This window comes from Peromyscus leucopus, chromosome 1 (assembly GCF_004664715.2).
Source record: "Peromyscus leucopus breed LL Stock chromosome 1, UCI_PerLeu_2.1, whole genome shotgun sequence".
Lineage (NCBI taxonomy): Eukaryota > Metazoa > Chordata > Mammalia > Rodentia > Cricetidae > Peromyscus > Peromyscus leucopus.
The window spans coordinates 130,914,845-130,937,263 of NC_051063.1; the positions used below are offsets into that span (position 1 = coordinate 130,914,845).

At 35.7% G+C, this 22,419-nt stretch overlaps 1 long non-coding RNA gene and 1 other non-coding gene across 4 annotated transcripts in view; both read left to right on the forward strand.

Annotated features, from left to right (window-relative positions):
* LOC114688710 overlaps positions 1 to 22,419 on the forward strand; it is a 122,119-nt gene that overhangs the window by 78,126 nt on the left and 21,574 nt on the right. Inside the window, exons 5-7 of one of the 3 annotated variants that reach the window (XR_005089800.1) lie at positions 10,558 to 10,598; positions 11,259 to 11,356; positions 15,503 to 15,776. This is a non-coding gene — a long non-coding RNA (uncharacterized LOC114688710). Of the gene's footprint in view, positions 1 to 10,557; positions 11,357 to 15,502; positions 15,777 to 22,419 lie in introns of those variants that run through there. The other 2 variants (XR_005089799.1, XR_003733804.2) reach the window with 2 other exon arrangements.
* Positions 14,452 to 14,517, forward strand: LOC114688715. Its single transcript, XR_003733809.1, has one exon. It is a non-coding gene; the product is annotated as a small nucleolar RNA SNORD109A (small nucleolar RNA).

The window sequence follows — 22,419 nt, forward strand, 5'->3', positions numbered from 1 at the left end:
AATCTCTGATTGAGAAGCCTACTCATAAAGGCTCAATCTCATTATTACTCAGCATGGGGAAAATGAACACACTACCTGTGATCATAAAAGTGAAAAAAAACCCACAAAACTCATTCAGAGTATTCCGTGAAATTAAAAAATTTAAAAGGTGATCTGGAAAGATTGTTCAGTGGCTAAGAGCATGGATTACTTACTTTTGTAATTGAAGATATATTTTTTCATACCATATAATCTGATTATGGTTTCCTCTCCCCCAAATCCTCTCAGATCTTCCTTGACTCGTCATCCACCCAAATCCACACCCTTTCTTTCGCTCTCCCATTTAAATACAAACAGACAAGAAAAATTAATAATAAGATTTAAAAAGGAGAAAGTAAATTACCAGGAGAAAAAGATCCAAAAGAAAAAGTACAAGAAACACATATAGACAAGGAGACAAACACACTAAAACACAGAGAAATCGCATAAAAACAGAAACAATAATACATATGCAATAGACCTGTAAGGAAAAATGGACAAAAAGAAAAATAATGTCCGGACACTGAATTATGAGACAAGAAATCTCCAAAAATGCAATGTAGTTCACTTTGTTTGTCATCTACTGTTAGGCATGTGGTCTGTCTTTATGGGTGGTTTGTATACCAGTGAAATTCATTTGGAGAAAATTAATTTTTCCCTTGTGAGTGGTTAGCAATTAGAGATAGCTTCTTTGATTGGGATGGGTTCTTGTGCCCACTTCTTCTTTCATTACTGAGACACCATCTGGTTTAGATCTTTGTAGGAACTGCCACAGTCTGTCTGAGTTCATATGTGTATCAATTCTGCTGTGTTTGAAAAGTATTTTTTTTCTTGATGTCCTCCATCCTCACTGGTTCTTACCATCTTTCTGCTTCCACTTCCACAGGCTTCCCTAAACTATGATGGGATGGATTTGATCAAGACATCCCATCTAATATTGAGTGTACCAAGCTCTCCCACTCTCTGTACTTTGTTCTCTTGTGAGTCTTTATATTTGTTTACTTCTTCAGGAATAAACTTCTCTGAGCAAAGGACAAAATTATAAGTATAGCAGAATGTTGTTAGAAGTAATATTTGCCTTGTTCCTTTAGTAGAACAGTAGAATTTAGATTTGATCACGTCCTTGGACTATCTAGTCTCAGGTTCTTGTTCACCTGAGCAGTGTCAGGCATGAGTCTCATGTCATGGAGTGGAATTTAAATCCAATCATGTAGTTGTTGGTTATTTCCACAAGCTTTGGGCTACTATTGCACAAACTAATAATGCACCAGTCACCATTGTAGAACAAAGGGTTTGTATCTAGGTTGGTATTTACCTGTCTCTTCTGGTAGTGGGAGGAATATGTTTTAATATCATGAACACTAGTCCATAGGGGTAAAAGCTCTTATGTAGGTAGCAGCTTGACTTCTCTGTGTTCAATGAGAAGTGTAGATGTTGTCTTCAGCAACAGGCCCATACCATTAGTTTATGGAGAGCAACCAGTAGGTTTGGTAACAGCCATGAATGCTTGATGGTGTCCATTGAGCCCTTTGGCCAACAACTCGATTCTATGTAATCTGTTTCCAGAACCGCAGGTTTCGTTTGCTGATGAAAGATGCCTAGTTGGGACTTTATTTCCCCTGTTATTTGATGATTCCCTTTAGATTTCTTTCATTTATGTATGTATTTTAGGAAGCTTATACTGCATTAGGTTTTCATACTATCCTTCAAATGACCTGTAGCTTTATCTGTCTCTCCCTGTATTCCCTTCCTTATCCCACTCTCCCCTCTCCCCTCTCCCTCCCTATTTCATTCTCCTGTTCTATTCTCCTGAACTCATCCCTATCCATCCATAACTGTCTATTATACTTCCCCTTTCTAGGGACAGCCTGTCTTCCTCCATGGTCCCTTACTCTATACCTAACATCTGTGGTTATATGGATTGTAGTTTGCTTATCAAAACCTTAACAGATAACATCCACAAATAGACAAATACATACCATATTTATCATTTTGGGTCTAGGCTACCTCACTCAGTATGATTTTTTCTAGATCCTTGCATTTGCCTGAGAACTTCATATTTTCTTTATTTTTATTTTTTATTAAGAAATTTTTTAAATTCATTTTACATACCAATCACAGATCCTCATCTTCCCTCCTCCGGCTCCTTCAGCCTGCCCTGCAACATACCCCCATTCCCTCCTACAAGAAATTAAGGCCTACCGTGTGGAGTTAGAAGAGCCTGGTACATTCATTAGAGGTAGGTCTAAACCTCTTCTCCTGCCTCAAGGATGTGTGAGTTTCATATTTTCATTTTTAACAGCTGTGTAATATTTCATTGAATAATTGTACCACTTTTAGGCTGTTCCCAATTTCATATCCTACCATAGAGACACTTGCTCAACTATGCTGCTCTATTCATAAAAGCATGTGATACTCTTTCAGAGGACCTAAGTTCAATCCTAATACCCATGTCAAGTGGCTAGCAACTACTTATAAATCCTTCTCCAAGGAATTCAGTGCCCTCTTATGGCCTCTATGGTCACTTCACTCACATTCATATCCACATTCATGTATACATACATACACGTAATAAATAAAAAAATAAGTCTTTAAAAATATTAAAGTTAAGTTAGAAATAGGTTGTAAGTGAATTGGTATAAGAGAATTAATAGAGAAGAGGGAAGGTTTAATAAAAGGAGTAAGAGGAGTGGGTAGAGAAGAATGTCATAGAGAGAAAAAGAAAGAGCAAGTGATTAGAAAAAATATAAATACCAACAATGAAAAAGTCCAAAATATGTAGATGAATGTAAAAATGGACATAGATAATAAAACATAAAAGTATCATGGAAAGAATACAGTAAAATCAAAACTCCTCTAATGTAGACATGAGGGAAGAAGTCAGGAGTTAAAAAGAAGGGATTAACAAAAATGGAAAAAAATACATAGTTAGATGTATATGTGAAAAGGAATAACACGTTAAAAATTAAACTTAAAATTACAATAAAGTAGAATTTTGCTAATCATGTAGAAAGAAAAACCAATCATCAGGGATAAAGAAAGTTTGTTAAAGTAGGTTCTTTTGGGGTCCTCATAAAATAAAGACTCCATGGAGCAGGAATGTTGTTAGTTGTGCTTATGAACACATCTTTATGCTTGTTTCTGAGTTTATATTGGACAAGTGTCATATCCACCAAAGACATCTTTAAATTCAATAGTTTCTCTTATTTGAGTAGGAGGAGGTCTCTGTTATCCACACTTAGCTTTGCACTTTGTGTGCAGGCAGATTTTCTCATCACTCCCCAGGGCCCACTCTGAAGTGGTTAACCTTTTTGGTGTAGATGCCTGCCAAAAGTTCTGGGAGTGTAAGAAGTAACTACAGTACTGAGATCAATAGAGGTGAAGAAGACCTCTTGAACAGTAACCACCTTTCTGTGGAGATAGAGCTATGGGAATCATGTACATTTCTACAACTTTCTAGTGCTTGTGCACTACCTTAGTGAACAAGAGACATAATTTGAGAATTTAATATATCCATTTTCCTTAGCAGCAGAGCTATTAAACACATTTTAATTATCAATTGATATGATCTGCCACTGTCCACTGAAGATAGGATCATGCTTCCCCATACACTTCCCAACTTTAGCAAAAGTCTTGGCACATGTAACCACTGGCTTTTCAGAGTCCATTTCTCCTTCTGCACACGATTTCCTTGCTGAGTTTTCTATAATCCACAAGTTATGGCATGCCTGTAAATGTTCCCTGATCACAGACCCTGATAATAGCTCAGTTTTTAAATCTATTTCATCTCAGAAGAGCACAGATTACTGTCCTCAGAGTCATATAGTGTCATAAAATAGGATTATTCTCTGCCAGTAACCCATACATCAAATGAATCATTGTGTCACCAACAATTGTATCTAGATTTAAGACTTGTGAGGGCTGTTGCCTGTCATGATGGTATGCTGTCCAGACTTCATCTTATTTACCTATTGGAAGCAGACTCTGTTATCCTCCCCTTGCTACCTCTGAACTATGCACATGAGGCAGTGGGTGGCTTACTTTTGTGTGTTGCACTTTCTTTTTTTGTTTGTTTTCAGGTACTGGTCTACTTCATTAATCAATTTCTGAAACTGTATCACACACACACACACACACACACACACATGTACATATATACATAAGTATATGTGAACACACACACACACACATATGCTGTTTTTGTTTTTAAGACAAGTTCTCACTTTGTAGTCTTGGATGTCCTGGAATTTAATATATAGATCAAGCTGGCTTTAAACTCATAGATATCTATGTGCTGTTGTCTCCAGCATGCTGGGATTATCTGGTTGCACCACCACAACTGGTAATTTGTATTTGTTCTTGGTCTGTGTCCTTTATCTGATCACAGAGACACACTCTTCTCTGCCAACTTATCCAGGGATCCATGTTCTTACAGTGGAATAATTTCTGAAAAATTAGTTCTTTGAAGATCTTACAGAATTGAGCAGTGAATATTCCTGTCCTATTCTTTTCTTTTGGAGAACACTATTATTGCTTTAAACTTATTATAAATGTGTTAGTTGCTTATATCAAATCAATTTAATTTTAATAGATCATATGTGCCATTAAATGCAAACATTTCTTCTAAAATGATAAATTGATTGGAATATACATCTTCAGGATATCTCATAATAATGTCTATGGTATCAGTTGCAATAAGCTCCTTTTCACGAATAATTTTATTAGTTTGTATTGTTTCTCTTTTTTTCTTTTGGGTAGTTTGAATAAGGGTTTGCTATTATTGTCTGTCTTTTCAAAGAATCAGCATTGTCTCATTGATAATTTCTAGTCTGTTCTTCATTTCATTAATTTATTTCCTGATTTTCACTATTTCTTTCCTTCTACTACTTTTGTATTTGTCTAGTTCTCATTTTTATAAGAGTTTTAGGTATACTACTGGATTATTTATTTGAGGTTTCTCTTGTTGTTTTAAATTATAGACTGCCAAAGATACAAAAATTGTCTTATAATTTCCTTTGCTGAATCTCAAAGGTTCTGATAAATTGTGTTTCATTTTCCTTTGATTCCAAGTGTTTAAACATGCCCCACTCTGCAATTTCTTGAGTAATCCACCTAGCTTTGAAAAGTACATTGCACCATTCCTTTATGTTTGCATATCTTTTCTAGTTCCTTTATTTTTCTCTTTATTTCATGGCAGTCTGATCAGATATAAGAAATTATCTCAGTTCTTTCTATTTGCTAAGACTTCTTTCATGGCATAAAATCTGCTCTGTTCTAAAGAAAGTCCCATGATGTGCTGAGAAGAATGAATATTTTAATATTATCATATAGAATGTTCTTCGGATTTTGTTAAGGCCCACTTGATAAATGGCATAGTTTAAACTCTGAATTTTCTTTCTTGACCTTTCTTTTCTCTATGAATGAACTCTATATTGATTAGAGTGGGGCATTGAAAGTCCGCATTAGATTATCTGGGTCTTTGTGGGATATCCAATAATACATGTTTATAATTATTGGAGCTTCTTGATAAACTATTCATATTTCAAAGTTATTTTTGTTTTCATTTTATGTATATGTATGTTTTCCTAGATATGTGCATGTGTACTGCATGTATGCCTAGTGTCTGCAGAGGCCAGAAAAGAAAATTGAATCTTCTGGAACTGGAGGTACAAACAGTTGTTAGTCTTAATTTGGGTTCTTTCAATTGTACAAATGTTATCTGCTAGAGCTACAGGTACTCTTAACCATTAAACCATTTCCCTCATCCCTCATCCCATTTTTAATTTTAAATTATTGACCTCTTTTTTATCCTGACAGTTTTAACCTGAAATCTACTTTTTCAGATATAAGCATGGAACTCTATTCTACTGTCAGATTTTGTTTTCTTGAAACATCATTTGTAATTGTTTGCCTTTCAGTCCGCACAAATCTTTGGCTGATAACCACATTTCTTGCAGATAAACAACAGGCCAATTAGTCTGTGTCTTAGATTTGGAAATTACTACCACTTTACATTTAGGGTTATTGTTGAAATGTAAGTGTTATTAGTTTCTTCTTCACTTTAGATATTTGCTGGTTTACTGATAATAAATTCCTTCCTGTTTCGCATCTTGTAGTGTGAATGATAGTTTCCAATATGGTGAATACTAGTCAGTAGTAGCAACCAAAGGCTCAAGTTAGGCACCAGTTAAATTTCTCTGTTCAATCAGATATGTAGGTGTTGTCCTCAGAAATAGCACCTTATCATCTGTTTGTGGATTACAATCAATAGCTTTAACTGTTGCCTCAGTGGTTTGATTTCTTCATGTGATCAAAATTTCAATTAGATATACTCTATTTCTGGCACTGGAGGTTTCGCTTGGTAGTAACAGATAGCGAGTTAGAAATTTGTCTTTCCCATTATTTGATGACTCTATTTAAATTTCTTTTATAAATGGACATACTTTTAGATTCTTTTGGTGTTGTGGATTTCCATATAATCCATGAAATGTTCCTTGGAGTTAGCCATCCTTCTTGGTTTCCCCTTGTTTACCCTCTTCTTCATCCCTCTCCATTTCTTCCTCATATTTCAGTCTCCTCATTGTCTCTCTCCATAGCTATATACTCTATTTTCCCCTTCTTTGGGGATCCTCCCCATACCCCAGTCCTTTGTTCTATACCTAACCTCTGTGGTTAAATCGATTGTAGCTTATTTATCAACAACTTAATAGTTTACACCTACACATAAGGGAGTACATACCATATTTGTCTTTCTAGGTATGCGTTACCTCATTCAGTTTGATTTTTCTAGCTCTATATGTTTAACTGTGAAATTCAGGTTTTCATTTTTTAATAGCTAAATGAAATTCAATTGTGTAAATGTTCACATCTTCATTATCCATTAATCTGTTGATGGGCATCTAGGCAATTTTCCATTTCCAGTTGCTATGAATAGAACACTATGAACATACAGAGTAAATATTTCTGTAGTAGGATTTATAGTCATTTGATCCATGTCAAGTGTGGTATAGATGGAACTTGAGGTAAATTTATTCTATGCTTCCTGAGGAGCCACCCCATTGATTTCCAGATTGGCTGTAGAAGTTTGCACTCCCATCAGCAATGGATGAGTGTTCCCCTTACTCCACTTCCTTACCAGCATGAACTATCATTTGTTTTACTGATCTTGGCCCTTCTCACTCATGTAAGAAGGAATCTCAAAGTCATTTTCATATGAATTTCCCTGAGGACTAAGTTGTTGAGTTTTTCTTTGAGTTTTTCTCAGCCTTTTGTATTTTACCTTTGAGAATTATCTGTTTAGAACTGTACATCAATTTTTAAAATTGAGTTATTTGTTTTCTAGTTGTCCAGTTTATTTTCTTTAGTTCTTTTATGTATTTCAGATATTCACCCTCTGTTATATGTGTAGTTGGAAAACATCCTTTCTCAATTGGTAACCTACTTTGTCTAAATAATGGTGTCCTTGCCATATAGAAGCATTTCAGTTTCATGAAGTGTCATTTAATATTGTTCTTAATGACCATATCATTGGTTTCCAATTCAGAAAGTGTTTTTCCTGTTCCAATGAGTTCATTAGTATCCTTTACTTTATTTTCTATCGGATTCAGGGTATCTGGATATATATTGAAGTACTTGAGACATTTGTACTTGAGTTTTGTACAGGGTAATAAATATGAATCTGGTTGCATGTAGCCATCAAGTTTGATCAGTACCATTTGTTGAAGATAGTATCTTTTTCCAGCGTGTATTTCTCGGATTCATTGTTAAAAATTACAAATCTATGGGTATTTGGACTCCCCAATTGCTGCCTCCCCAATTCAGAGCTTCCTTTTCTTTAACCATTCTTGTTATGTGTACATATAAATGAATGAATATATGAATATAACTAGCTGAGTTTCTTTAGTGTTGCCTGCATGCATATGTTTCTAGGGCAGACCACTTCATATTAGATATTGTTTTAGGGACCAATCCCTGGGGAAAACAAATTCTCCCTCTCTCAGCAGGTGTTAATTTCCTATAGCTTGTAATCAATAGTCAAGTCTTATAACATTTAACCAATCTATACTGGGATGTCAACTGGTACTGTTATTGTAAAGGTCTTGTTGGGTAGCCATATTGTTGTTATTTTGTGGGTATAGTTCCCTTTTGTAGCTAGATGTCCCAATTCTCTGGCTTTTATAATCCTCTTTATTCTTTCACTGTGTTCTTTGAATCTTAGTTATAGGAATTGTGTTGTGGATGTATCAAATGGAAAGAGGCACCCTACTGTCAATTGTTCTCTGAATTTCAACTAGTGGTGGCTTTCTGTAATGGTCCTCTACTGAAAATCTTCTCTTGTGAAGGATGATATATACAATAATCTCTCTGTATAAGAATATGTATTTAGAATGCAGTTAGGAATTAAACTGGTTTAGGAAAGTGGAGATAATAGGTGCTATTCTCTGATCCATGACTTCATTGTCCACATGCATTTAACTAGGTTTATGTTAGCAGGAATGATTTCCTACTAAGAGGATGTTGATTCCCAATAAGACAGCTGTTCATTACTGTCAGTACGTAAGTGCCACTATTCTATCTTTTAGGATAAATTACCATAATGCTAATGGCTTTAGTTCATGAGCATCATAGCTGTGTAGGACTATTTTTAATTTTTCCTTTATGTTTATTTTATGTGTATGCATGTTTCCATGTATATATGTGTGTGCACCACCTGCATGCCTCATGCCAAGGAGACTAGTACAGGGCATTTCTCTGAGGCTAGAGCTACAGACAGTTGTGAGCAATCGTGGGGAATAACACTTGGAGAACTAGAAAAGCAGTCACTGCTCTGAATCTTTGAGCCATCTATCCAGGCATGGGAAGGACTATTGATTGTTTTGCTCTTGGCAGATAGCATACCATCTTCTGATATTTTGAAAAGTATTCCAAACAGCGGATGCTTTTGGGTTAGATATAGTTTGAACCTTTATTGAAGAGCACTAGTTAGTAAACTAATCTCAAAATATAACTAAATATGAAGAATGATAGTAAAAATAAACCTTCATGGGTAGATAATACAGCTTCCATACTATGAATTATGTTTCAAGGCATGGGATCCATCCATATAAGCAATTGGTCACTGATACTTCAATTGTACCAAAAAGAGCAGGATGCTGCCATTGCCCACAGTTACCATCCATAACTACATGGTAGCACTGTATTGCTGAAGACACCACACATTTTGGTTGTAGGATGAAGATAAAACAATCTCAAAAAAGTCCAGGAAACTTTTCTTTTTAACCTGCCTGCCAGATTTACTATTGCCAGATGGTGTTATGTAGATTGATAGGTAAGAAAACACACAAATGCTCTTACAGCTGGAGACATTCTATGTTGAAATACTGAGTGGAAGGTAAGGCATGCTCACTAGTGTAACAGAGTGAAAATTGCTATCACATAACTAAAAGCATAAATAAAACATGGTATATGTAAAATTGAAAGCTATAAAGCCAAAAATTATTTAATTTCAGGAAAAGTATTTTATCTAGGAACAAGTACAGCATATCTTGTCTCTCACCTGCACACCTGAGCCTCTACTTGTTATAAATGTGTATTGATGTAGGAGGGAGTATAGGTTTAGTTCCCAAAAAGATAACTGTAACCATAACAGATGAAATAACAGTGAAGAAGAGATAATTGTGACATGAAAAAGTATAGAGAGTTGACTATTTTAGGTAGACATAGAAAACTGAAAGTTAGGATGGGTGATTAGGAAGAGGAGCAGGAATTTGAGGAGCCACCAAAATAAGAATGTATAGGCATGACATCATGAAACCAGTTCATTTGAATTGAAATTAAATGTCTCTTTTATAAAGAACAAATAACATTGGAAAATCATTGACAATTCATTTTTATTATCAGAAAAGGGACCAAGTTTTATTTTTTGTACAGCATACATTATCCTGTAACTCAGTGCCTCCTAGTCCCAAGATACAATTAGGGCCATTTCCAGCACAGTGAAACCATTCAATGAATATCAAAACAAAAATGGACCAGCAGGAAAATAACAATAGGGACAGTTAAGATTCAACAATGACCATACTCAACTATGTGCAAGAGAAGTAGAAGCTTGTGACGAACATAAGTATTAGTAGGAGGGTATACTGCTAACAGGAAATTGAAAATAATTGTCAATAATTCCAAGTCTGGAGAAGATCCAAGGACTTCAGCACTTATTTTTACAAACAATCTATAAACCTCTCGGGGCATGGGTATAAGCTGCCCTTTGATCTACAACTCCAAAATACAAACTGTTAATAAAATAATAAGATAAGCAGATCCACAACAACCATCAATAAAGATACAGACACAAAAAGATGTTGAACTACAAAAACAAAAACAGAACCATATGCATGTCTTACAGAATTTCCCATAACACCAGTACTTTACAAATTATCATGAAACAGAAAAAAAGATATAAGGTAGCCAAACTTGGATATTACTTTATATTGCCTTGAGGCACTGTCCTTACTGACTTATTTTACATGTATTGTGTTTCAGGTTATAAGCCTGAAGGGTTGCTTGTACTTCAGAGAAATCAGGTAAGCCATGACATTGCTTCTGTTAATGCCCATTTTGTTTTCTCAGGTTCTTGATATCATATATTCAGAGATGTAGATCAGTGACTATATAAGAATGCTTTTAATGAGGTCTCTATTGTGAAGAGTACCATCCCCTCTTTCAACAAGGCATCATTTTTCTTATTTTTCCTTTAGAAAAGGTTCTGGATTTATGAGATGGTAATTGAGGAATAACTGAGAGAAGGTAGTGTCATTAAATCAAACATCTACTCAAGCTTTAATCTTCCTAAATAGAAAACAGTTCACTGGTGTACAGAAAACAGTTCTAAATTTAGTATTCAGCTCTAATGTGAGGTTTTCAGTTTTGGAGCTTGCATCATCAATGCTAAAGCCTCGTAAGATCCCTATCTCACTCATATCTAGCATGCAAACATTAATACTCAATTACCAATAGGCTTCTGTATCCCCAGTGATGAAAACAAGGACCATAACTGTACAACTTGAAGGCCCCAAGAACATTGATATAAATAAATAGGCTTTGGGGGAATCAGAGATCCTTAGAAATGAATTTTCAAACTGGATTAATTGTGTTTTAACTCATTTGTAATTAGGATACCACATTAGAAGTGTTATCTGTTTATTTCTTAAGCATGTTTTAAAGCATTTTCCTTCTTTTTACAGAGATAATGCACATACATGTGTCTTGTTGCACTGGTCACAAGAGCAAAGGCATGATACCAGACTAGGCGCCCATCCACAGACTAAGGCACAAATGAAATGTGAGATATATATATATATATATATATATACATATATATATATATATGAGTACATAAGCCTAAACTTATGTAATTTATGGTGATACTGAATCAAATAATCTAGACTCAAATAATACAAATTGGAGGTGCTGTCTCTCACGTGCACATCTGAGTGTCCTCTTGATACATATACATGTTAATGTATGGGTGAGGGTGGTTTAATATCCTGAAGATAAAACTGGAACCATGAAGGAAGAAATATAAAGGACCAGAAGGATAAGAAAACATATCTTTTAGAACGTGAACAGATTATTAACTGTCGCAGCCTGAAATGAAAAAGTGTAAGTGGGCATAAGTGATGAAGGAAAGGAACAGGGAATGAAGGAACTATGAAAACACAGTACTCCTAAATATCTCATCATGAAACTTCCAACTTTGTATGCTAGTTGAAAGTTCCTTTTAGAAAGAACACGTAACATTTTCCAATCAAAAGCTCATTTTTTCATTTTATGTAAAGCATATTTTTATAACAATTCAGTAATCTCAGATGAATACTTCAAGTTTTCTATTATTTATACTGCCTCACTTATCTCTAATTTACCTTGAGCAACCCATGACACATTTATTTATGCTGAATTTATCAGGTACAATGTACAGATTGCAAAAATCCTACTGGACAATTGTCTTCTTTTTTCACATCATAGAAGACATGTTTGCCCATACTTTGCCTGGCTGTGGATATGCTCATTTGCTGGTAGAAAGCTCGATTGGATAGATGATGAGTACAAGCATCTGAGGATGGTAACTAATTCATACAATTGTCAGTCTGGGATACAAATTCCTACCTATAAGACAAGTAATATTTTCAGAGCTTGGCTTAGACTATTTACGCCTAAGTAATGACATGTAAGAGTGAAAGCCTGATTTATGATCCTAGCTTTTGAAGAAATAGATATCTTTAGAGTGTCCCAAATGTGACCCAAGAATTGCTTCATTTCTTTTACTCTGAATAGTGCTGTAGTTACTAGACTAAACGAGACATAAACTCAGGGCCTGGGAGATCAACAGCTGAATGTATGTACATTTAATGAAGTCTCTCGTTTGAAAGGTGCTTCTTTCTTCTTTCAACAAACATTTTTATTTTCCCCTTTGTTTAAGACTGAATTTCCAGGACACATATTGTTATATAATTGACATAAGCTAGTGACATGGAAACCAAGTATCTATGAAGCTCAGCTTCTGGCTGATGATAACAAACTGGTGATTAATATGCAGTCATAAGTTAAGTATCCAGCTTTAAATGAAGATTTAATCTTCAGCTATGTAGTTCAGAGAATTAACATTATGGTTTTTCACTATTTCATTTAATCTTGCCATCTCAGCATTAATGTTCTATTTCTTCCTTGCTAGGACCCATACCAAATTGCTTATAGCTAGGCAGAGTATAGGTCTCTTGAATGAAGCACATGGGCTCTAGGTACTATTGGAGTTCCTTAGAAATTTATTTTCAGATTGGATCTACTATATATTAACTACTTTGTAATCAGTACACCATGTTTCAGCTTCTTTTCTCATTATTTCCAAGACATTTTGGGGGGGATTTTCTAACATAAAACAGAGGTATTACAATTCATGTTTCTTGTTACACTATTCACAACACCAAAGATCTGGCACCAGACTAGATGTCTATCCACAGATAAATGTACAAAGACAATATTTTTTATATAAGCACTTGCTAATGATTAAGCCATAAATTTAACATTATACAATATCAGGAAAATGGATTTTTGAAACTGATGAAACTCAGGGAAGTAATATAGTACTTAAAAACAAAAAGAGCATGTGTTGTTTCTCATCAGCACATGTGAGCTTCCTTTTGATATATAGATATATTAAGAAAGAATCTGGTGTTTGAGATCTTGAAAGTAGGTTGAGAGAGAAAGCAGATGAACACTAGAGCAGTATAATATAAGAATACATGATTCACACAATAAGTAGAGTAATGAGTACTGCATGCTGAAATGGAAAAGATCCACAGATATGTATTTTAAGAGTGGATCTTCTGTAGTTTTTTTTTTTGAGACAGGATTTCTCTGTGTAGTTTTGGTGCCTGTCCTGGACCTCACTCTGTAAACCAAGCTGGCCTTGAACCCACAGAGATCAGCCTGGCTCTGCCTTTCTAGTGCTGGAATTAAAGGCATGCACCACCGCTGCCTGGCCGATCCTCTGTATTTTGAATACTTTGAAATTAGCATACCATTTTACAGATTTTCTCTAATTATTTCCTAAGAATTAATAAATTTTCTTTTCATAACAGACATAAAATATTCATTATACTTATGCCAATCTACACAAGAGCAAGACCATGGTACAAACTATATGTTCATCCATAAACAAATGAAGAAAATGTTTTATATTTGCATTTAGGAAGCCATACACCTCTAAATATATAGTTTCAGGAGAACAAATTCATATGTCATTGATGATACAGAAGCATGTAATCCTGACTCAAAAACAACACATCTGGTATCTAGCCAGTTCATTTAAGTGTATTGATGTAGGGCTGCCTAAGGTTTTTGTCCTGAAAGGAAAACAGGAGCCATGAGGAAGAAGGTACGCAGGGAATACATATTTCAGAAAGTGAAGAGTGTATTGATAATTGCAAGTAGAAATAGCAAAGAAAAAGTGGCTGGGAGATGGGGAAGGGGAATATAAAGTAGAGGATTCACTCACACATGGCACTAATGAATGTGGTTTCATTATATCCTAACACAGGATGCTGACTAAAAGATCTTTTATAAAGAAACCACAACATTTGACAATAGTTTCATTTTACATCAAGAAAAACAGATTTTAGGACAGCAAGTCAATTCACAAGGAGTTTCAATTTTTTTATTAGTAGTGGTTTCACAGTACAGTATTTTGATATCTTATTTATTTCTCATTTCTAACAAACAAATGACAATTTATTCATTCTGACTGATTTAGTGCCTCTGTTCAGCGACTGTACAATGTGTCTTCTGCAAAATTGTCTTCTTTTATCAAACAAAGTAGACAGACTTTCCAAGGTTTTGCTTAGCTATGAAAATACTTACATGTTGAGAGAGATCTTGGCTTGAATGATGATGATAATAACTGTCTGAGAATGCTGAGTAGCTCATACAAATAGCAATGTGAGGTCTAGATATAGGATATTCTGATAAGATCAATGAAGCTTTCAGATCCTGGCTTTCTCTCTTCAATTTTCACCAATAATATATAACAGTTCAGGCTGGCTTTAGTATACTAGTTGTTGAGAAATAGGAATCTTTTCTCAATTATACCCTAATACTTGCTATATCTCTTTCACTCTGAGCAGCACTGTAATTAATAGTACCGTATAGATTTATAAATAATTGACAGAAAAATGCGAATGTTTAAATGATGGAATAAAAACAAATGCACTTACTTGCTCACTATCACTGTCAACAGAATATGGCCTTATTATATTAACTAAATAGCAAGGAAGAGGTGGCAGGGCTCCTAGCCTTCATACTGAGTATTTTCAAGGACTGTGTCTTTCATTTTTCTTTTTCTATAATGTTCATCAACATTTGATTATTGGGTGAGGAAGCTTTCTTCAATAGTAACTGATATTGGGTTTGTCAAGATTCAAGAAAGCAAGAGCATCAGTGGATGCTAATGGCAATCATATTGGTCATAGTTACTGACCATAAAAGCTTTCATGATTTGCTGAAATAATCAAGCCTTCTTAATTAAAGAAATCATTATTTCTTCTTCATATATATATATATATAATTTATGATCATTGTCATTAAAGCTATGCCAAACTTGAATGATTATTGTGAAGTATGTCCTTCATGTTCATTGAAATATGTGTTATTGTTTGCAAGCTGAGTGTATTCACTCAACTTTGAATGGTCAAAATCAGAAAACACAACCTACTGTAGAACCTACTTCAAGCCACCTCTTGAATCTGACCCACAATGCAGGAAAATAACTGCTGAGTAAAAAATTGAGTAAGTAGATGCAAAAGGACCACAGATAATGAAGCAAACACATGAAGATTCTCAACTAAGAAAATTACATAATCACAAAGATTCATTTCAAAATATTACCAGATCATCAAGGTTCAATTGAAATCAACATTTCATATTTTTCTCCAAGGGAATGAAGAAAGGAAGGTTTAAGGCTTTTGATATGAAGCATACAATGAATACACATGCAAAGCAAAGATCATGCAAAAGAAACAGAAAGAAGTATTTTGTCCCAGATAAATTGTGGTATGCAATATTCTCAATAAGAAATTGTCAAGGAATTAAAGGTAAGAACTGGCTTATAATTCATTGTGTACAAAATGCTTTCATGGGGCAGTGGTGGTGCATGCATTTAATCCCAACACTTGGAAGGCAGAGGAAATGAGATCTCCGGGGTTAAGGTCAGCCTGGTCTATAAAATGAGTTCCAAGTCAACCAGGGCTACTCAGAGAAACCTTGTCTCAAAAACAAGAGAAAATAAAAAAGAATAAAAAAATGCTATTACTTATGTCAAGCAAATATGGCTTCTGACATAATAAGCATGGTATGTGTGTTATGCCTCAAGGAACTACATAGTTAAGAGGGAAAAATTCAATATTTTCCAAAGACTTTCAAGGATAGGGAAAGGTATCCACTCTGTTTCATAATCTGATGGAGCAAGAAAACAGAAGGGATATATCTAATATAAATTCTCTGCTTAAATATTACTTCCCCTATCCTCTCTGAGATGACACCTTTGTTTCTTCTAGCACTATTCAGTGTTATTTGATTGACTACTTTAGAGGAAACAATTAGAAAAGAAACAAGAACATGAAAAAGAAGTTCAATATGGTGAAAGAAATTCAGTCAACTTAATGTTTATTGGGGTGGTTGTATGTGCTCACATACTTTCAGAATGCTGCCTGTAAGACAAAGTTGGATATTACTTTCCATTGCCTTGGCACATTCCCATGCCTGATACATTTTTTAAAATTTATTTTACTTAATACTTTTCGGTTTAGTTTACACAACAAGTACAGTTTCCACTCCCTCCTTTCCTCCCATTTTCTCCCCACCACCTACTCTCTAAGCCCCTCCCCATCTATTCCTCCTCTGTCTCTATTCAGAAAGGGGTCATGCCTCCCATGGGCTTGAACAAAGCATGGGACATCAAGGTGAGGTAGAACCAAGCTCCTCCTTCTGTATCAAGGTAATCCAGCTTGGGCAACACATTCCCAAAAGCCAGCTAAGAATCTGGGCAAGATCCTGATCTCACAGATAGGAGTCTTACAAACAGACCAAGTGACACAATGGTCACACACATGCAGAGGGCCTAGGTCAATCCCATACAGGAACACTAACTGGTGGTCCATAGTCCATGAGCTCCCATGTGCTCAGGTCAGCAGTTTTTGTGAGTTCCCCATCATGAATTGGACCCCACACATATACCTGGCTCATACAATCCCTCCTCCCTTTCTTAAAGAGGATACCCTAAGCTTGGCCCAGTGCTTGGTTGAGGATCTCTGCATCTTCTTCCATTGGTTACTTGATAAAGACTCTCTGACAAGAAATAGGGTAGTTACCAGTCTGATTACAGTAGATAACCAGTTCAGGCACCCTCTCCACTATTGTTAGGAGTCTTAGCTGATGTCATCTTTGTGGATTCCTGGAAGTTTCTCTGGCACCAAGTTTTTCTCTACCCCTGAAATGCCCCCCCAATCAAAACATCTCTTTTGTTATACTCTACCTGTATCCTGACCTCAATTTGCCTCCTGTGCTCAATCCACCCAACCCATTCCCTCAAGTTCCCATCCCCCCATGACTCCTTGCCCTCAGTTTACCAAGAACATCTAGTTATGCCAGCACCATTTGTTGAAGATGCTTTCTTTTTTTCACTGTATAGTTTTGGTTTGTTTGTCAAAAATCAGGTGTTCACTAATGGGTGGGTTTATGTCAGGGTCTTTGACTCAACTTCATTGATCCACATATTGTTTTTTATGCCAATATCAAGCTATGCTTATTACTGTAGCTGTTGAAATCAGGGATGATGATACCTCTGGAAGTTCCATTATTGTACAGGATTATTTGGGGTATCCTATGTTTTTTTTCCATATGAAGTTGAGTATTGTACTTTACAGATCTGTGAGGAATTGTGTTGGTATTTTGATGGGGGATTGCATTGAATCTGTTGATTACTTTTAGTAAGATTACCATCTTAACTATGTTAATCCTATCCTTAAACATGGGAGATCTTTCTATTTTCTGATATCCTCTTCAATTTATTTCTTCAGAGACTTAAAGTTCTTGTCATATAAATATTTCACTTGTTTGGTTAGAGTTATCCAATGGTACGTTATATTTTGTGGCTGTATTATAGGATGTTGTTTTTCTAATTTCTTACTCAGTCTATTTATCATATGTATACAGGAGGGCTACTTATTTGTTTTAGTTAATCTTGTATCCCACCACATTACTGAAGTAGCTTATCAGGTGTAAGGGTTCCCTGGTAGAACTTTTCAGGTCACTTATATATACAATTTTGTCATGTGCTAATAGCAAAATTTTGACTTCTTCTTTTCTAATTTGTATCCCTTTGATCATTTTTGTTGTCTTATTGCTCTAGCTAGAACTTTGAGTACTATATTGGATAGATAAGGAAAGAGTGGACAGTTTTGTATTCTTCTTGATTATATCAGAATCACTTTGAGTTTCTCTCCATTTAATTTAATGTTGGCAATCATCTTTCTATGTATTGCCTTTATTATTATTATTATCCTTGCATCCCTGATCTCTCTTAGGGTCCTGTTTTCTAGGTAGCCTCCCTGGAGTTGTAAGTAGCAGTCTTGTCATTCTTTGTTTTACATTTAGTATCCTCCTATGAGTGAGTACATACCACATTTGTCTTTCTGAGTCTGGGTTACCTCACTCAGGAGTATTTTGTTCTAGATCCATCCATTTGCCTGCAAACCTCATGATGTCATTGTTTTTCTCTGCTGAGTAGTACTCCATTGTGTATATGTACCACATTTTATTTATCCATTTTTCAGTTGAAGGGCATCTAGGTTGTTTTCATGTTCTGGGTATTACAAATAATGCTGCTATGAACATAGCAGAGCATGTGCCATTGTAGTATGATTGAACATTCCTTGAGAATATGCCCAAGAGTGGTATAGCTGGGTCTTTGGGGAGATTGATTCTCAATTTTCTAAGAAAGCGCCATATTGATTTCCAAAGTGGCTATATAAGCTTGCATTCCCATGAACAGTGGAGGAGAGTTCGCCTTGTTTCACATCCTCTCCAGCATAAGCTGTCTTCAGCATTTTTGATCTTAGCCATTCTGACAGGTGTAAGGTGATATCTCAGAGTTGTTTTGATTTGCATTTCCCTGGTGATTAGGGATGTTGAGCAATTCCTTAAATGTCTTTCAGCCATTTGAGCTTCCTCTGTTGACAATTCTCTGTTTAGCTCTGTAGCCTATTTCTTAATTGGAGTGTTAGGTATTTTGATGTCTAATTTCTTGAGTTCTTTATATATTCTGGATATCAGCCCTCTGTCAGATGGGCTTGGTGAAGATCTTTTCCCATTCTCTAGGCTGTTGCTTTGTCTTGTTGACTGTGTCCTTTGCTCTAAAAAAGCTTCTCAGTTTCAAGAGGTCCCATTGATTAGTTGTTTCTCTCAGTGTCTGTGTTACTGGTGTTATGTTTAGGAAGTGATCTCCTGTGTCAATGAGTTCAAGACTACCTCCTACTTTCTCTTCTATCAGGTTCAGAGTAACTGGATTTATGTTGAGGTCTTTGATCCACTTGGACTTAAGATTTGTGCACAGTGACAGATATGGATCTATTTGTAGCCTTCTACATGTTGATATCCAGTTATGCCAGCACCATTTGTTGAAGATGCTTTCTTTTTTCCATTGTACAGTTTTGGCTTCTTTGTAAAAAAATTATATATTCATAGGTGTGCGGATTAATGTCAGGGTCTTCAATTTGATTCCATTGAACCACATGTCAGTTTTTATGCCAGTACCAAGCTGTTTTTATTACTGTAGCTCTATAGTAGAGCTTGAGGTCAGGGATTGTGATGCCTCCAGAGGTTATTTTATTGTACAGGATTATTTTGGCTATCCTGGGTTTTTGTTTTTCCATATGAAGTAGAGTATTGTTCTTTCCAGGTCTGTGAAGAATTGTGTTGGCATTTTGATGGGGATTGCACTGAATCTGTAGATTGCTTTTGGTAAGATTGCTATCTTCACTATGTTAATCCTGCCTATTCATGAGCATGGAAGATCTTTCTATTTTTGACATCCTCTTCAATTTCTTTTTTCAGGGACTTAAAGTTCTTGTCATATGGGTCCTTCACTTGCTTAGTTAGAGTTACCCCAAGGTATTTTAAATCATTTGTGACTATTGAAAAGGGTGTTATATCTCAGATTTCCTTCTCAGCCTGTTTGTCAATTGTATATAGGAGGGCTACTCATTTTTTTTAGTTGATCTTGTATCCTGCTATGTTGCTGAAGGTGTTTATAAGCGTTATGAGTTCCTTGGTCGAATTTTTGGGGTCACTCATGTATACTATCATGTCATCTGCAAATAGTGAAAGTTTGACTTCTTCCTTTCCAATTTGTATCCTTTTTGATCTCCTTGTGTTGTCTAATTGCTCTGGCTAGAACTTCAAGTACTATATTGAGTAACTATGGGGAGAGTGGACAGCCTTGCCTTGTTCCTAATTTTAGTGGAATTGCTTTGGGTTTCTCTCCAATTAATTCAATTTTGGCTGTTGGCTTGCTGTAAATTGCCTTTATTATGTTTAGGTATGTTCCCTGTATTCCTGATCTCTCCAGGACCTTTATCATGAAGGGGTGTTGGATTTTGTCAAATGCCTTTTCTTCATCTAGTGACATGATCATGTGGTTTTTTCTTTTTGTTTGTTTATATGGTATATTACATTGACAGACTTTTGTATGTTGAAACACCCTTGCATCCCTGGGATGAAGCCTACTTGATCATGGTAGATAATGGTTTTGATGTGTTATTGGAGGCTGTTTGCCAATATTTTATTGAATATTTTTGCATCAATGTTCATGAGGGAGATCAGTCTGTAGTTTTCTTTCTTTGTTGCATGTTTGTCTGACTTGGGAATCAGAATTTTTGTAGCCTCATAGAAGGAGTGTGGTAATGTTCCTTCTGTTTCTATTGTGGGCAACAATTTAAAGAGTATTGGTATTAACTCTTTTTTAAAGATCTGGTAGAATTCTGCACCAAAGCCATCTGGTCCTGGGCTTTTCTTTGGTTAGGAGAATTTTAATGACTGATTCTATTTCCATAGGGGTTATTGGACTACTTAAACAGTTTATCTGGTCTTGATTTAATTTAGGTATGTGGTACCTATCCAGAAAATTATCCATTTCTTTTAGATTTTCCAGTTTTGTGGAGTAGAGGTTTTTGAAGTATGACCCAATGATTTTCTGGATTTCCTCAGTATTAGGTGTTATATCTCTCTTTTCATTTCTGATTTTGTTAATTTGGATGCTCTCTCTGTCTCTTGGTTAGTTTGGATAAGGGCTTGTCTATCTTGGTGATTTTCTCAAAGAACCAACTCTTTTTTCATTGATTATTTGTATTGATCACTTTGTTTCTATTTTATTGATTTCAGCTCTCAATTTGATTATTTCCTGGCATCTATTTCTCCTGGGTGACTTTGCTTCTTCTTGTTCTAGAGGTTTCAGATGTGCTGTTAAGTCACTAGTGTGAGATTTCTCTAACTTCTTTTTGTGGGCATTTAGTGCTATGAATTTCCCTCTTAGCACTGCTTTCATAGTGTCACATAAGTTTGGGTATGTGCTATATTCATTTTCATTGATCTCTAGGAAGTCTTTAATTTCTTTCTTTATTTCTTCCTTAACGCACTGGTGATTCACTTGAGCATTATTCAGTTTCCATGAAATTGTAGGCTTTGTGTAGTTTTTGTTGTTGTTGAAATTTAACTTTAAACCATTGTGGTCTGATAGAACACAGTTTTTTGTATCTGTTGAGAGTTGCTTTGCAGCCAAGTATATGGTCGATTTTACAGAAGGTTTCATAGGGTGATGAGAAGAGGTATATTCTTTTTTGTTAGGATGGGATGTTCTGTAGACTTAGATTAAGTCCATTTGAGTCATAACTTCAGTTAAGTCCTTTATTTCTCTGTTAAGATTTGATTTGGCACATCTGTCAAGTAGTGAGAGTGGGGTGTTGAAGTCTCCCACTATTAATGTGTGGGGTTTTATATGTGATTTAAGCTTTAGTAATGTTTCTTTTACAAAAGTGGGTACCCTTGTGTTTGGGGCATAAGTGTTCAGAATTGAAACTTCATTTTGGTGGATCTTCCTTTGATTAGTATGTAATGCCCTCCTTGATCTTTTTTGATTGATTTTAATTTGAAGTCTATTTTGCTGGATATTAGGATGGCTAGACCCACTTGCTTCTTAAGACCATTTGACTGGAAAGTCTTATCCCAGCCTTTATTCTTAGGTAGTGTCTATTTTTTAATTTGAGGCATGTTTCTTGTATGCAGCAGAAAGATGGGTCCTGCTTTCATATGCATTCTGTTAGCCTGTGTCTTTTTATAGGGTGGGTGAATTAAATCTATTCGGCCGTGTCCTAGTTGAAGAGCCGAGCTGGTATATGCTCCAGGCTGACCTGTCGAAACTCCACCACGAAGAGTGACCGCCTGGCGCTGTGTCCACTCCTCGTACCTGGTAGCATAGTGTGATTAAAGTATGCTGGCCACCACCGCTTGCCTGAGGATGTTTTTGTGTCGTTAGCCCATGTAGTGTAAGATAACGTCGCGAGCGGTCCCTATCTTCGAGGTATGAGGACGAGCCACTCTAAGACTGTCCATGTTGACTCATTAGTTTACAATCTGTTCTAGTTTTCTCTCCCTCAACTTTGTCTCGCTGCGTCTTGCCCTATATTTTACACAATGATCAGTTTAGTGAAATTCAATGTTTCATGCCGATAATCGGATTTCATGTTCGAAAATACACTATTATCCTCGTATGCTAAGTGATGGTCACTTTGTACTGAGATA